This window comes from Pseudopipra pipra, chromosome 7 (assembly GCF_036250125.1).
Source record: "Pseudopipra pipra isolate bDixPip1 chromosome 7, bDixPip1.hap1, whole genome shotgun sequence".
Classification (NCBI taxonomy): Eukaryota; Metazoa; Chordata; class Aves; order Passeriformes; family Pipridae; genus Pseudopipra; species Pseudopipra pipra.
The window spans coordinates 22,532,581-22,550,993 of NC_087555.1; the positions used below are offsets into that span (position 1 = coordinate 22,532,581).

Consider the following 18,413-nt stretch of genomic DNA (forward strand, 5'->3'; position numbering starts at 1 on the left):
ATAAGAAAAAGCAAAGTCTTCTATGACAGAAACCAATTTGATATGGAAATGGGTCAACAGTTGCTTAAGATGTAGCACAGTTTTGATTTGATCTGCTATATTTGGACTCTGTAAGAGGCGCTTCCAGTAACATCGGTATTGCTTATACATGAGACTTTTGCATAATCACTGTATGAAGCATTAGAATTCTTCAAACCGAGAATGATTTTCAAAGCGACTATACATATCTATGTTAATAATGTGGGTACAACAGTATTTGCTGAAGAAAAAGAACAACTGTTTTCTAAAACAATTAGGATTCATAATATATTGCTTGGCAGACTATTGTTCAAAAGCCCACACAGTCCTTACCGAAAAGAAGCCCAAATGCAGCTATGGGCATCAAGTTATGCTTAACGCGGAGCTCAGAATACACACTGGTCAAACAAGGAGAAATGTAAAAATAGTTGAGCACACATTTGTTTTACAAATTAAATCCTGTATTTGTTTTGTATTGCTACTTTTCAGACATGATCACAGTTTGAGGGAAACAACCGGATTCCATTTTAAGATTTTTTTTTTTCAAGGATATTCTATAACAATTTTTACTTCCACATACCTCAGCTGTTAGCTTTCCAGTCCACCTTGTTATTTCTATGGAGTCCCTAGTAATCTTCATATCACCACAGACATTAATCTAATTTTACTCCTGAAAACTACAAAAGATCATTTCACCATTCTTACCACCATGTTAGGGAACTTCCCCAGCCAGCAAGGAGTGTTCCTTCTCTTTTCTTGCTTGGCCTTCATCACACATGCTACAGATACAATCGTGTTGGTTCTTCTTTACCTTTGCATTCTGTTGTCTGACCTTGGGAAGAACACACATATGCAATATCTTCCTTTAAATGTGTAATAATAATGAATATAAGCATTCACATTCTGAAAGCCAAGTACAGGCATTAAAGATCATCTATTGACTGCTGGTAGCCCTCACAGCACAGAGCCATGATTAGCTGCTGGGCACAAGCAACCTTAAAAACTGAAAATTATAGTGGCCATTTTCAACTGACCTTTGTGTGCTGTTTTACATTGAAAAAGGACACATTCAGATAATATTATCATAAGACATAACATCTGCATGCTACCTCTGCACAGACACAAACGAGCATTAGCGTATTATCTCTGCAAAGACATAAGTTATTGTAGCCATAGTAAGCCAGAGGTTTGCTGAAATCTAGGGAAGAGGGAATGCTAGGTCTTCACACAGAAAAAAAAAAAAGATACAAAAATGCACCGGGATATTTGTGATTAATAATAATGTCTCTAAAAGCAACATTAATTATAATTACATGGGTTACTAACCTTTACAGAGTCCATACAAATATTCATTGGATTCTCCTGTCCATTCTATGCCTTATGTGACAATAAAAGTGATATTCTGAGAAAAAAACTCTCTACAATACATATCTTTATCAGGGTAAAGCCCACTCCATTGAAGCATGTTTTAACCTAATAATTCCTATAGCATATTGCAATTATTAGACTAACTGCTATTAATGAAAACCCAACTATTCAGTCCTATGTCTGGCTCTGTAACAGATGTCATACATATTGTTTAACAAGTAGTTCATGTCTCTTGACACTATTTTACCACTTGTAAAATAAGAATGCTATTGAGATCATTGAATAGTAGATATTATAGAAGTAGAAAGCATTGACTATTATTTGTTGTATTATTATTATTTAATGTAACATATGGATGCAAAATTCTGGCTTGTTTGACCAGGAAGACAGCCTTATATGTTTTAAATTAAATTAGCATAGAAAAAAAATTAAGCAAACAGACTATCTCAAACAGGAAATGAAATAAACAGTATGGAGCTCTTTAAATACATAACAAGTAATCAGCAAAAGGGCTGTGAAAGGAACCTGAGTGGGAAGCTTGTGACCAGTGAGGCTGATACTGCTGGAAGCCTGAATGAAAGTTAAAAGGCTCCATGACTAGGCCAGACTATACAGGCAATTAGAAGTGCTGAATGTTGCCAAGGCATCAGGCCAACAAGAATTACAACTCAACAAACTGAATGAAGGAGAGTGGGGGGAGAAAAAAAAAGAAAAAGGGAAAAAAAAAAAAAGGCTTTAATTAAATATTTGAGATCTCACAAGGGATGGGGAAAGTGCCAGGTAACTGGAAGATGGTTAACTAAACAGAGGGGGTCTGTTCACTCATTAATGCGTGGGGGAATTTACAAATGTAACTTCTACTACCATTAATTGGAGCTACAGTAAAAGAGTGATGTCAGTGTACACTAGTGGGGAAAGGCTCTTGTTACCTCGTCTGTTCTTACCTCATAAGGGTTCATTGAAGAGTTGTGGGGTGATTTGTTAATCTGAATGAAAAAGATCATGAAGATGGAACTTCTTGAAACAAAAATTTGTACTACTCTAAGTGCAGGATGATCCCAGAATAATGCAATATTTTCCTAAGAAGTTTTCTTCACAGCATTTTAGAACTGTGCAAAAATTTATTCTGCCCTGCACCTCAGAAATCCCAAAATAACCCTGTGGGACATGTGTCAGATTCAAAGTGGATAAAATAACTTCATTTCTGCAATTGCTTGTCAGGAGGGTCACCAGTTGGAATGATTTGATTGTGCCTGTGCTGGAATGAAAGAGGGAAATGAAACCAGGAGGTCACTCACCCGTGAAGAAACAGGAGGAAAGAGGAGAACAAGGGTTCTTCTGAAAGAACTCAGCACTGGCAAGGGTAGGCTAAGAACTGCAATTGTACTATGTCACTGGACCCAGTTAGAAATTCTATAGATGCAATTACTTCAGAGAAGCTTATATATATTTTTATGCAGCTCTAAATTCCATGGTTTTCCCAACATATATCACATGTCAAACTTTAGATGTGTTTTAGTTATAATACACCATTTTGTTGTGCACTGTTCCTCAATTAAATCTAAAGTTTGTTCAAAACAAAATTTTAAGCTTCATTGTTCCTATAGCATAAAATGAAGGCAGAAATTACCTACAGGATAAAAAGAGGTTTGTATTTTTTTCAGCCACAATCAGAGAAATTTTGGAATATGTAAAAATATGCAGTATTTTCAGAGTCCATGAATGAAAACCAGAAATAATTTTAGTAATTCTTTCTAGTACATAAAGTAGAGAAATAAGGGCCAGGAAGCTTGTGTCAGGGTCCTGTCTTTGTTATTTTATCACTATTTTTAAGTGAAAAGGAGGAACCATCAGAGTTTCAGAGCATGGCATTTAAAAAGGGCAGAATTCAGCATCAGTTCACCACATGATGATATGTTGTGGGGTGGTTTAGAATAAGAAATCTATTAAAAAAACAAACAAACAGAAACTAAAGAAAAAAGCCTTCACAGTCTTGAGGCCCCATAGAATCTTTATAACTAAAACTGCCCTCAGATGTTCAAGAACTAGAAGTCTCAAGTGAAATAAGTCTATACTAGCACATTTAAAAAGAATTAGTATTCTCAACTTTTACTAGTGCTTTACCAGAAAAGTGGTCAGGTGGCCACCTCAATAAGCCAAAATGTTATTTGAACGTGGACTTGGATTCCTATTTCATTGTAGGAATAATACAGTGTATCTTAAAGGGCATTAGAACAACAAATTAAAATTATAACTACAACTAACAATAAATGAGAGAGATAGCCATTAAAGTATTTGTGGTTCCTGAAGACGAATTTTCTGTCACCTTCACAGTGTTACCTTATAAAAAGTAGCTGCCAAGAACTGTTCACTTTTTTCTCTTTCCTACTCTCCTGGAAATATGGACATCTGTAAAGGACAGAAAAGATTCACATCTGCAATTGCTATGAAAGAGAGTTTTTTTCAAAAGTACATCCTTTATGGCCATAACAGAATTAAATACTATATGACAATCAATTCAGCTAGTATTTTTATATAGAACTTAAATTCTGACACAAGAGCCAGTCAATGTTACAAGCCAAGTCTGTTAAATTTCTCAAGATTAAGATGGGAAAAAAGGGAAAACCTTCACATTAAGGTGGTGGGCTATATTGTAGCTTAATTTATAATTTCCAGGCGTATAAGGCAAGCATAGACAGACCATATGTCTTTTCTTGGCCTTTAAATGCTCCTATTTTCCACTAGACTTGCCTTTTTCTCCATCTATTGGCAACCATACCATTTGCTATTCAGGTGATTGGCTGTAATGAGCCAACTCCTGTTTCCATATGAATAACCACTTTTTTCCCCAATTACTTAAGCTGCCAGCAAGTCACTGGTGTCATGTTCTTTGATGCAAATCTGACTGTCAATAGACTACATAAAGGGAGAATTTATGATGATATCCTTAGCTTAATATTTTTTGTAAATGCTATTCAGTTTAGCTTCCAAGGAACATGGGGAAGGCAGCAATGGTCCACAGTAAGAAGTAAGAATATCTTTAATTGGCTTTGTGCTCCACATGCCCTTGTAATCAGCCTTCCCATATGGTAGTCTGAAATAAATTTATCAATCTCAATTTATGTATTTATGTCACTTTAAAAGGTCCATTTTAGTCAATATCAAAATCTATAAAATGTCGCATTTAATTTTAAGTTTGTAATTAAAAAAGTTAGAACACTGAATACATAGTTTGATATTTGCAATTTTTGGAAATAAGCAGACACAAAAAATAGCATGGGAGGGGGGGATTTTCTGAGGCAAATGAACACCAATTATTAACAATACAAGAACTAAATATATAATTTTAACTCACTTTTTTAAAAGGTCATTTCTTTTTAATCTTTCTTAAGTGGGCTTGGATATTTTTCACTTAAAGGGAAACAGCTTACATTTTGCAAGCAATAAACCTTATTCTTGAAATGCATGTGTGATAATGGGGTAAGGGGCAGATTCCTTGCTGGTATTGGCACTCCTGATTGCAAGCACCATGTTTGACAGTAAATAGCTACAGAGTAAACTGTTTTCCATTTACAAAATTGCTATAATAAAATTCTAATGCGAAACAATAAAAACAATATTAGCCAGTATTCAAGGCTTTGTCTATTTACTGCGTACCTTCAAACCTGTATCATTTCAGGATGCCCCTCCAGGTCTCTATCAAGTAGATTTTCCAAGTGTTGCACATTTTTTCCAGGTGATTCCGGTTAAATACCATTTTTAAGCCTCTGAGTGATTTTGTAAACATCAGCTTCTGCAATATAGACACCAGCAGCCAATCTAAGGGGAAGGACAAATTCATATTGTACATATTTTAAATGGTTGTTGGTCTTACAAAACTCAGATCCAGTTCTGCATGTTCGCAGGTGCTCTCAATCAGGACTTCACCTATAAACTAATTAGGTCCTGAACGAAGATCTTTTGTAACAGCAGGCATCCTTAACAACCACTGCTCTTTTGCTGAAAGAGTTTCTGGGTCTGTTTTTTTATTGTTGAAAACACAATAATAAATTATTGTTTACATAAGGTTGACAGCACTTTTCTCAGAGCTGAGACAAAACAAGAAGCCAGCAAAAGGAAGACAGGTGAAAAGTGAAAATATTTCTTTAACAATCTGATAAGAGTTATATTATCTTTGATTGTGATCATTTACAAATAGGAAAGGTCCTGCCTAATCTCTGTAAGCAAAAAGAAAAAGTAACTGCTAAACTTGAAATTCATTAGTTAAATATATTTAATACCAAATGAAACAAAACAGTAATGTTAAATTCAGTGGGCTTAATTAACCTGCAAAAATACAAATTTATGTATTTTTGTATACAATTTATGTATACAAAGCTTAAAGTTGCTGTTTAATGATAGCCTGGGTTTGTTATTATTATTGGGCTAAAAACTGATCTTAGAAGCATACATAAAATCAAAGCAGCTCAAAGGTTTCTCTGCTTACTTAAGACTAGGACTGGATTTGACTCTATACTGATCAGGGTTTTCTCCCCACATGATGCAGTAGCACATAAATAAAGAGAAATGAATGTTGTAATCCATTAAGTTTGGTAGAGAAGTTAATTAGAATTTATACAAATAGTCCTCTACAGGTTTTTTCAACAACACATTTTCAAAAGTGTTTGAAGACTATTGCCCATTATAAAGTATATAGTCAAGCAAAGCTGGCTGCCACAAACTCTAAAGGAGCATTGCTTATCAGGTACCAGGTCAAGGGCATTTAGACCCTGGAAGGAACAATCTCTGATGGGATTTCCAAAAGTTAAGGTACCTGCCTGCTCTCTAGTTGCCTAAATGCGTTCAAGTCTCTTAAATACTAATGGACTAATGCAAGGCACAGACTAGCTGGTGCCTACATTTGAAATCTGCTCTCAAATCTCATTTGCAGATTGGCCAGATGGTCATTAGTGTGGAGGTGTTCTCCAGGCAGACTTGCTTTCAGGGCAGTTTTTTTTAAGTTTTTGGGGGGTTGGGGAAGGAGAAAAGGAAGTCTTTTTCGGTTGTAGGTTCTTAGTGGGGTTTTATGGTGTTTGGGGTTTCTTGTTGGTTGTGGTTTGGGGTTTTTTTCAGTTAAGATTAGTAAAAGCTAGGAAGGGGTGAATAAAAGCTGAGCTACAACAGAATATTCTCTAGTTTGGTGTATTTAAGAAAGTGCTTGCAATTTAATCCAGAGAGACCAATAAACAGAAGACTAAAATAAAAAGGCAGAAGGCTGCAGTGTCAAAGTGCTGTTAAAGTACATGAGAAAAGCAATCCACTTGGGGTTCACTGTAACACTTCTAATAATGAGCTTCCCATATTTAGACACAAGAGATAGCAAATTCAAACCCCCTGGAAAGAATACAATACAGTTATACAACAACATAGCAAACTGTATTTGTTTTGTTATTACTACCTATGCACCCTATGGTTTCTTTAGGGGAGATGATATGATATCTTTATACTGTAGTGTGTAAAATAGTCTGAAATCTCTTTTTGACACCAGTAATGCACCAAAATCCTTCCTAAATATTGAAAGACCTCCAACTTGATGCTAAGCTTGATCTTACTCATCACTGAAAAAAATAAAATGTTTTGTTACTGTATTTCTCTCTGAGAGGTTTTCAAAATCCTTCCAGTCAGTACATGAGATAGGATACATATTGTCGGGGATAAGTTGTTAAAGTGAATTTGAAATGTGCTTCTCAAAATATCGTTTACACATTTACCAGATGGTAAAATAAACATGTAAATTGTTATCGAGTATACACCAACTTTATACTACAATTTTACCCACTGTAGAAATGGTGTAAAAATGTTGAATATAGTGTTACTTGTTCATTTAATAGTTTATTAACATTTTAAATACATTTGGAGAATAGATTTACTTTCAAAGAAAAAAAATACTTACAAAAGCAGCATTTTAAGCCATTAATCAGGCCAAATTAATGTACTGACTTCTATATTTATCATTCACCTTATCAATAATATGATTAGCATAATTATAGTTGGTTTCTAAGTATTTACATAGGTATAGGTGTTACCCATGTTTAATGGTATAGGTTTTAAAAGACAAATTTAAGTTGAAAAAGCGCTAAAAAAGTAATTTTAAGAAGTATAGTTACCAACGTCTTAGTTAAATGCTGTGATTTTTGGGGTTGTCCAGGATTTGTGGGTCCCCTCCAACTGAGGATATTTTCTGATCCTGTGATTCTAAAGTAGCTGCTGTTAGACCAACAGCTCAGTTTGTCACTGGAATTTACTCTTTCAAGAGCCACCCTACACATTCAGAAATATGAAGATGTGGATAATCTATATATGACAAAGCAGAAGGTGTGTGCTAACAAACCCTTGTATCCAAAGAAAAGAGTAATGCATGCACTGTTTAGCCATATGCAGGAATTAAAATCTCCAAGCTCAAGGAGTAACCCTTGTCCTTCCTTAAAATAAAAGGTCACATGCTTGTAATGACTTGTTAATTATCCTGGTAGAAGAGAACAGATGAAGGATTTTGATGGAAGACTGTTGCTTGTACTACCTATGATTCATCTCTGCTTTTGTAATTCTGTTTCTACCGACCAAGCACATCAATTACACTGTGCTATAGGATTTCCTTTCTCACCTTTCAGACTGTGCCAGCTCCTTTTTTTAAAAAAAAATAACTTTATTATTTTGCTGTCTTAGAATTAGGTATGAGCATATCAACTAGTCTTCAAGTTATCTAAGGAATTCTTTGGTCAATGCACACAATGAGGTCTTGGCTTCTCGCATAAGTTTTGTCTGAATTATTTTTTTCGGAGGCTTTTCACAGTATCTAAATTCAGTCTGTCACCAGTCATGAAGCTTCTGTTTACTATTACATTGTGGCTTTACTATCATATGCCCTCAGCAGTAAGGTGTTATCATATAAATACAAAAAATACATGATTCTCTAGGACATTAGCACGGAACTAACTTAAAAGATAAGTTAACTTCATTAATGAATTCTGGAGGAGCTTGCATATCCAACAAATATCCTCTATTAGCAGGTGCCACAACATAAAAAACTCTTAACCAAAATTATCTTTAAATAATATCGTCCCTATACAGGGAACAAGCAGAAAAGCAACAGATAATAAGCTTTAACAAACCTGTCTGGTTTCTCTGACTCAGACTATCAAAGTCTGTGATTTAAGATTCAGAAGTCCTGCTGAAAAGCAAAGTGTCAAAAGCTGCTCCATACTGGGTGCTTGATCAGGGCTCCAGCAGAATCTTCTAGGGAAAGATGAAAAACAAACCAATTGGATGTGAGGACTTTTAAAATGCTTTTAAAATACACTTGGAATTTGCTCCTTTACAGAATCACAGAGTCATCAAGGTTAGAAGAGACCTTCAAGATCATCTACTCCAACCATTCATGCAGCGCCACCATAATCACCCCTCAACAATATCCCAAAGTGCCACACCCAGACTCCTCTTGGACATTTCCAGAAACAGCTCCAATCACCTCCCTGGGCAACTTATTCAATGCCTAACCAGTCTTTCAGTGATTTTTTTTTTCATTAATATCTAATCTGAACCTCCCCCAGCACAACTTAAGGCCATTTCCTCTCATCCTTTCGCTTGGGACATGGTGGAAGGAACTAACCCCAGCCTTGCTACTACAACCTCCTTTCATGTAGTTGTAGAGAGCAACCTACCTTGAGGATTATACTCTTCATCAGAAATATTTTGCAAAAATACATAGAAATATTTGATAATATTGAAGAGATTGACAGTAATAAGGGTTTCATGTGAGAATAAATGATAGTGTAAATTAATTAAATACTCAGAAATCTCTGGAAAGATCTGGTTTGGAAACCATTAGGGAGAAATATAAGTTTAAAATTGAAGAAATAGCCTAAGTGGGATATGGGGAAAATTTACTGATGTGCACAGATAGAAGGTGTTCAATAGCACACCTACAATTACCTCTATTATGAATCAAAAAAAAAAAAATATGGGGACGCTTAGAAGTCTGACTACCAAAATCCCTAGTGCATTCAAAGCCTGTATTGCCTTTAGTGTACACACGGGTACTATAGATTGAAGCACTAAACGTGAGAGGGAGCTGCTGAAGAAAGAAATGTCTTCAAAGCCTGAGCCATGGAGCACCAAACACCTCTGCCAACTAACTTCGAAGCAGAGCCTGAGCCAACACTTCTGTAAAGACAGGGTGAGCACTGGAAACTTGTAGCATATGCTGCTATTTACATAACTAATTGTAGCATGCACAGTCAAAAAACAGCCTCTAGCTTTAGCATATACATGCAAAATAATTGATTTTATTATGTACAGAAAATTAGAAGCTGTCAGAAACAAAGCCACCACTAACAGCCGCGAGGAAGAATTTCGAAGATTCATCGCCTAGATTGCAGAGGCTAGTCTTCACACAGTTGTGAGGTTTACAGCTAGAATATAAATCTACACAAGATTCAGTGACAGCTGATACCCTATCCAAGCTTTTGGTAAAACTGACATACACACACCACAGACTGATGGCGGAGACGCTCAAGAAAAATATTCCCAGTCTCAGACTAGCTGTGGTTTGTCATTGCAGGCATTGTAACACAAGATGAAACTTTGCAAAGGATATTGCAAATATAATAATGATCTCATCTTAAACAAAATAAAAAGGAAGAAAAATGTGATGGCATAGATTAAAAGCACTAGCTGAGTTGCTCCTAAATGTCTGATGAAAAATAGAAGGACACCAAGATGTGGGAAAATACAGAAGATAAAGCTGCATTATACTGGCTACTTTTCTATGGGGAAAAAAATAATAATGAAAGAAAAAAAAAAAAGCATAACACTCAGTATTTCTCAGACAAAACAATATGTATATGTAACCCAGAAAATATGGATATTAGTTCTAGAATGTTCTCCTATTACTGAGAAATAATATTCTTTGAGACAATATTTAATCCTATAGATTAAATCTGTATTGGCTAGACATGACATACTTGTTCTTGCAATTACAGATTGGAATCAAATCTTTATAAAATAATAAATTTTAAGTGCGTTATTTTAAGATATCCTCTGGCCCTTAATCTTTTTGAAAATGGTGTTAAAATTCTAACTTTTTTTTAATTTAAAAGGCTATGAAGAATCAAAGTTAGATCAGCAGAGGCTCCGTAAATTATGATGCAACACCCATAAATCCAAGAGTTCACCTGTTACATGCTGTTGAAGAAAAACCTTAGAAATGGACACCCTGGTTAGACAACTCCAAATGCTAAAAATGTTTACATTGTAGATTCTTATAAAATGTGTCATATTAAATGTTTTATGTGAATTAAACCCTTTACAATCACAAGAAATTTTGAGTAAATGTAAATTTAAAAGTCTGGGTACAAAAGGAAGCAGCCTTCCATGGATCTCATCCTTTTCATTAATACTGAGCAAGGCTTTCCTTGTTTAGCATCCTCCACAGAAGGAGTTAAAGGAGAAAACCCTTGTCTGCATGCTCAAGCTCTAAATGGAACAAGACGTGGAAGAACCAGTGAAGTGCCTCTCAGTAAGGAAAAGGTTGGTGGAGAGAAGGGCAGGGGCTGGAACTCACGGAAAGCTTTGGAGATCTACCAGGGGAAGAGATCAGAGGCTGCCTGGGGACTACCGGTGTATGTTCATCAGATTAGAGCTCTGCTGCTTCATCACCCCGGAATTCAGCGATTTCATGCGTGATCCTAAACACCTGGAGGGCAGGTTTTGGGTCGTAGATAAGCCCATCTCATACCTGTCTGAAAGAGATCACCAGCTTCCTGCTGTCCTGCCCTTGAACCCACCAGCCTGGCAGCCTTTCCCATGCAATAGCACTATCACCATCCAAGTGATGGATCCAAAAGCTGAACTAACAGGAAAACAACCCTCGTGAAAAGGGTCGAGTACACAGAACTACACTTGAAATCTCCTAGATCCTTATCCTGAGGCAACTGTAAATATAAAAACAAATTCAAAATTAAATATAGTTACTGTTTAGCACATTGTGTATTTAGCACAAGCATTGCCCTTTTCCCTCTATAACTGGAAAACGTGACCACAGTGGCACAACTGCATTTTAATTACCAAAGGGAAAAAAAACACCCCAAAACCCACAACTGAAAGCACTGCTAAAGTGATCTGGCAATGACTTATGTGCACATATATGCTAAACATTACACTGCTACAGGACAATTATTTGTGTTGTTTCGTCAGTTACAATGTATTTGGAAAATAAGCATACACTGGTAATGGACTACTGTGGGGTCTGGCCTTCCAGGTTACATCTGACTAAATGGCCTTTGGGACAATATAGTCCTGAAGAAATCTTACATCCACATGTTGTAAAAATAAGTTTTATGTTAATTTTTATAGGCCCATATTTTATTTCTGCCATTACACTTCATATTACTTTAACCAACATCTGCTTATACAAATGAATCTGTTTGCTATTTAAAAAAAACAAACACAATTTTAAAATAATTTTCATTTATATAAATGATCAGAGATAAGTTATAAGTGAACAATATATGGAAATACAATAACTGAAACACTGAAATATTTAAAAATACAATACTGAATGTTAACACCAGAGTGGTTTTATGATATTTAACACAAAGAAAAAAAGAGCTACATTAGACAAGACTTCAAAGAAGATAAAAAGGATTTGGGCATTACAAAATACCAGACACTTATAAGAAGAACTGAAAATATCTGGTTAACTTCTTTCCTTTCAATTTTGGAACAATTTTTTATGTTGAAAGAATATTGTTGGCCTAAATATTGCCCCTAAAAAGTGGCAAATTCTTGTATAACATACACCAAGAAAACTGCTTTTGATTCAATTATTAAGACAATTTAATCATTGAAAACAACAACAAGAAGAAATTAAGCTTCAATTATTTTACAATCTAAACAGAGAGAAACAAAAATGTAAGTACAGTAAGATATGAGTTGATGTTTTCATAATTATTTTAATGCAGGAGAAACAAATATGTATATTGAATTATTATTTGGTCCTATTCATTTCATCAAACAGCACCTGCTTTGGATAGTATCTAAACCACAAGAGGAGACAATCAGATTGTTTCAATACAAAGCAGTATTGAACCACTGAAGCCCATGAAATGACATAACTATAAACCAGCTGAGGATTTAATCCATGCTATTCTGACCTTACTCTGCAACAAATGCCACTCCTCAATGCGTATCTGAAATAACTGCTTGATAACGTGCCCAAGAATAAAACTGTAAAAACTGTGAAAGTCATTTAGAACCACAGGCATTTTAGAACCACTGGAGATTTTTCAGTGAGATTTTCATTATTTCTAGACATGGGTGACTAAACCACTTAGAGATTTTTGAAAAATGCCCTTGCCCCTCATCACTTATACACTGTGGGTTCCGTAGTAAAGTCAGGAACTGACCACAGAATGCAAAACCCTTTACCTCTTCTTCAATATCTTGCATATAATTCAAATTAAATGTTCCCTTCTCCTAATGCAAGAGTAAACTGAGCTAGCAGGAGGGAGCTTACACAAGCTTAAAATAATACCTATGTACAAACCCCTCACATTTTAGAAACACAGTGGGGGAATGCAGGGAGAGGGGAGATGCCTCAAGGGTTTGCTGAGAGGGGATATAGTGTGAGGAGCGGTTGTTTCTCTGTGTTACTCCACCACAGGTCTCATTTAGTAACATGTAGGTACTGATCACAGAGCAAGAGGCAAGAGAGGAGGTGCTCCTGCCAGGCCCTCTACTGGAATTCTCAGACAATGTGAGGTGAACCCCAACTTTGCCCAGGGCCAGAGAGCAGCCACCGTATTTCCACGATGTCTCCAGTAGGAGGTCTATGGAAGATGTAAATGTGACAGTCTAGTTGTAATCAACTCCACAGAAAAAAGCCTCCCCTTCAGCAAACATTTTCACAAAGGTCAATAAGCTGTAATCAGGGTGTTGATCAATCACTAAAAACATTTGTTAACTTAAATTTATGATTTCAATTTAATTCTCGGTGGGTAGGTGTCTTCATCTAAACTAGGACACCTTTCAGCAGCATAAAATTTCTCTCAACGCAAAATATCGGTGTTGCTCTCTCACCCTTCAGTCCCAGACCATTATCTGCTTTCTGGATAAACAAAAGCAACCAACATGTAACTAAATATAATTGAAGAAAGAAACTTACTTACAAAAATTAATTCCTTAGCATGGCCCACAGAAATTAAGATGTGACTTTCAGAAAGTTTAAATTATGTGTCAATACTGTCAGTTAAAAAAAAAAAAAAATTACCCAAGCAAGCCAAAACATTATACTTCAAATGACTGAAATAGGAGCTTGGATGATGTGCTTTGGTAACTCATCAATGCAATGTTTCTGCTGTATTAAAAAAAAAAATCAAATTATTCAGTGTATCCTAAATCAGTCAGTCACTTCAAGGTACAGGAATATCACAATTATTGAAAAAGGCCTTGATCCTGAAAACATTTATGTCTGTGAATTTTTAGACAAGTGAATAGTCTTTGTAGGACTGACCTCTTACTTTATGTTGTTCACACATATGAACTTGTATGCACGATCAGAGACTAAGGCAGAAATACACATTTACAAGCTATCAACATTTTACCTAAAATGTCTCTTAAAACAGATTCAAAATCATTACCAACTGTTTCTTATTTAAAGCTTCATATCAATCTAATAGTATAGATAGTTTTACACAGAAGCAAGGTACCTGAAGTTTTCATCCATTTTGCCTCCAGTTAAAAAAAAAAAAAAATTAACCTAAAAAGTCAACTTAAAACCAACAAGATCATTCATACCCACATCAGCCCCTTCGCATTAGAAACACTCCAACTATGACAAATAGCAATGATAGCAGGAATAAAACATCACAGATTTTATTGTGTAATATATTTTATAAGGTAAAAAGTTATATCTAATCAGTAATGACAGCCTTGGATCCTAATGGATTCATAATTATTCTACATCTAAGAAGGAAAATGTTACATATGCTCAAAAAGTCAAGATTTATATATAAATATATATATATTTCAACCAAGAACTGTTTTTTTCAGATATATATATTTGAACAAATGGGCGGCTTTCAACGGACGACAGTCTGAAATAAGCAGTGCTTTTGTTTGCATTTCCAGATTAATATGCATTCTGATAAAAGCATGAAATGTTATCACTAAGCTGTGCGGCTCTCTAGACCTACCACAAATATACTATCTGGAAAGAACTGGGTACTGAACGCAAACAGTCTGCTGCCTTCCATCTACTTATCACTCTGCTGTTTCAATATTTTTTTTCTTTGACTTTGCCCCTGTATCTTAGCAAGTGACACATTCCCCACTAGAAACCACATTCATGACAAGTTTTAATACTTAAAATCAGAACTTGTGTCCATTCTGCACAGAAACAGTACCTGGAAAGCATACATTCATGCAAAATCCTTTTTTTTTCCTGCTTTTTCCAATACACACATTCTTTTTTTGTATCACGGCAATTTTAAAATTGTTCTATGCAATTTAAATAAGATTTCCAAAAACAGTAACCTTTTACAGGGATAAATCAGAGCCTTTCCAGTTGACAAAGTAATTTGGGAGGGACATGCAAAGCACCTGAAAAAACACACTGCGTAGAAAACCATTTTAACTATAGCAACAGCACTCACTGCATAATGTTGTAAGGAAAATTATGCAATTAGGTCTCTTATCAGACTTATGAAAATTCAGATTTATGCCATTTGGGGGAATAAAAAAAGAAAAATCATTGTTCACCGTATCTCCCTTGAACACTACCTAGGGGAGGGGAGTGATGACCAGACAGCAAAAATTAAGAAGAACGTGTCCCACCTTACGCCTATTCTGCCAATCTGTCGTGGTTGTTCTTCTAGCTCCATAGGTTTACGTGGGGGTTTTTTCCTAATTTTTTTCTTTTTCCTTTTTTTTTTTTCCTGACAAGTAATACAAGACAGATTCTTGCCTTCTTAGGATCTTGCAATCTAGTTTAGACATAGCACGTCAAGTGGTGATGAAAGAAGGTTAGGGTGGGTTTGAAAAGATGAGGATTCCAACAGTAAACGATGCAGAGACATCAGTTTGGTAATGTACACATGTTTTGCATGATTCATTGGACCAAAATGGCCAAAGGAACTTAAAAAGCTGTCAAAGGCATCTTTACCTCTGACCTACCTAGTCATCCATCTGCTTCCTCATACTGTCAATCAAAACCCTCCCATCCTTATCACTATTCTATTACACACATTTTCCACAACCATTTCTCCTCCAGCTCTTAAAAAATATCTTAGCAAACATTTCAATCAGTCATTAAAAACCTTGTTAAAATATGCAATGTGTCATCAAATATGCATAGCGTACTCGTGCAAAATCTGCAGAGCGTAAATCACTGTATTACATTTGTTATAGTATTAATGTGAAACATCGTAGGAAGTATTACCAATAAGAACTTTAAAATACTTTCTACAGATCAGAGCTGAATTTTGTATTGTATTAAATAAAGCAAAGAAAGGGCAATTGAATAATTATTTTACACAATAATTGTATTTAAAGCCTGTTCAGCATGCTTAGAATAATAATAATAATTACACTTCACATAAAGTTCATGCAATTAGTTGCTGTTCTAACAAATTCATACATGGGGGTTTGCTTCAACTAAACCGAGCGTACTGCAATTTATACACACCGGGTCAAAACCCCTGTGTTCGGTCCTTGGTGAATGCAAACACTAACGTGTCAGTAAACACATGTTTAGCAGATATACAGGTGCACCTCTAAAAATAATAATCTAAAGAATTATAATAGCAATAAAATTACCTACCGACAGGAAATAGTCTTTTTAACTTCTGCAGCCCTTATCTCTTCCACTCTCTCGCAGAAAGAGTTATGGAATTATCCTGTCGAAAAAGTTACGGAATAACATCAACCACTCAGGCACGGGAAAGAATTTTGTTCGGACCTGTCACACGTTACGTATTTGTTCCAGACCCGCTGGATAAGCCCCGCTAAACAAGACCTGGCGGACCTCTCCCCGAGGAGCGGTGTGCCCGGGGTGACTCCCCGGCGGGCAGCAGCCGCAGCGGGGAGGCGGGCGGGGAACGCCGCGGTGCCTCGGGCCGCTCCCCTTGTCCGCTCGGGGGGCAGTGCATCGGAACCGGCAGCGGCGGGGGGGAAGGGGGGCCGCTTTTGCCGGCCGAGAGCGAGAAAGGAGAGCCAGGAACGTACCATGATATATTTAGGGTGCGGGAAGCCCCGGGACAGCCGCACTGAGGGGCAACCGGAGCCCGCGGGAGGCAGAAAGGTGCGGGCGGTGCGCGGGGGAACTCGTGCGGCGCCCCGGCCTCTGCTGCTCGGGGAAGGCGGCCGGGGAAGGGCTCACACCGCCCGCGCTGCTCCCAGGGGCGCTCCCGAGGGGGCACTGCCCCCACGACCCCTCTCAGCGAGGGGCGTCCCGGGGCAGCACCGTGAGCCCGACGGCACTGCGGGACAGGCGCCTCCGCCCCAGGTTGGTGGCCGCGGGGCCCCAAGCGGGCGATGTGGGCGGTGGAGGCGCTGGGGGCGCAGGGACTCCGCACCTCGGGGGGCGGGGGAGGGGAAAAGCAATTGGGCTGCTCGGGTGCCCCCCGTCAATACTGCGACAGGACAAAATGCCCCTGACAACTCCGCACCTGCGCTTACCCACCGCGGAGTCTAAACCCGACCTGTTATCTCCACCCCCCGAGGACTCGGCCCTCGCGGGTACCGGGCTGCCGCCTCTCCTAAAGCCCACAGGTGGGTGACTCTCAAGGGGGCAGCGTCCCAGGGCGGCTAGCACGTGGTGCTGCAGGAGTGGGGGCTCAGCTCCCGCGCAGCGGGGCAGGCTGCTCCCCCGAAAGGGCGCCCGCCTTGGGAGCACCGCGGGGCTCCGCCAGCGCAGCTCTCGCCCCAGGGAGGTGAGGGCAGGCTGCGGGCGGGCAGCGCTGCGTCCCTCGCCTCTGCTCCGGCAGCAAAGGCACCCCACGCCCCGCACCAGGCACCTCTCCCGCCTGCAAAGTGCTGTAAGGGTTTTTAAGCGTCAAACACGGGGATAGTTACAAACCTCTCAAACCTGAGGGGGTTTCATTTCCCTCTTTCTCCGACTGCAAACCTCCACGCTTGGCCACGTCGTGTAAGCACTCTCCGCTACACTCTTCCCCCCCACCAAAAAAAAAGGACAAACGCGGGGCAAGCCGACCACCTCGATCAGGGAGGGCAGCGGCGGGACTCCCGCCCCAGAGCCTCGCGGAGAGCTCCGCCAGCCTCTTCTCCTTAGCCGCACCCGATATCCTGCTTGCAAAACGGCGAAGTGCTTTTTCCAACACGACGTTAATGTTTTGCCAGGTTTATTTTACTTGTTATACACAGACGATACAAACGGGCAAAAACCGAAACATTTCTCAATGGAGCATGTACTGGTATAAATTATTCAGTTCCACAGACGTAACAGAACAAATATAAAAATCACAACATTCGATTTACAGAAGAGTCAAAAATATACACACGTTTATGACCCTGAATTTCTATTAGGAAATTTCCCCATCGAGTGTAATCTAGACTGAATATTTAGCCTGATGCATATTTCAGTTTGTAATTGGTGTTTTTTCCATATAAAAATGTGTTAATTGTATAGATTTGCTACTCAAAATTCGAAGACTTATTCTGCTTCACCGGGGGGGAGTCCTGGAGGGATATTATTTCTCCTTCAATAATGTAATAAGAGGCTTACAGGAAAGATCACTCTTACTTTCGATGTGCATTTGATTCCCCAGGAAGTCAGATCTCGGTCAGCTACTTTATGAAAAAGTCAATTCCAAAACTAAATGCAGTAAAATATACAACTCACAACTCATCTTCACTGGACTACACTATGGTTACCAACAATTCAGTCGTCTATATCTTTTTTCTTCTTTTTTTCTTTTTTTTTCCTTTTTTTCTTTTTTTTTTCTTTTTTTCCTTTTTTTTTTTTTTTTAGA

The 18,413-nt window shown here is 37.9% G+C and overlaps 1 long non-coding RNA gene across 1 annotated transcript; it reads right to left on the reverse strand.

The window, feature by feature from the left end:
- Window positions 1-726: 726 nt before the first annotated feature.
- On the reverse strand, window positions 727-16,449 carry LOC135417617 (uncharacterized). Its single transcript, XR_010432140.1, has 5 exons — window positions 16,244-16,449; window positions 8,538-8,661; window positions 5,044-5,205; window positions 3,727-3,795; window positions 727-850 (listed from the first exon to the last, which is right to left on the reverse strand). It is a non-coding gene; the product is annotated as an uncharacterized LOC135417617 (long non-coding RNA).
- Window positions 16,450-18,413: the final 1,964 nt, after the last annotated feature.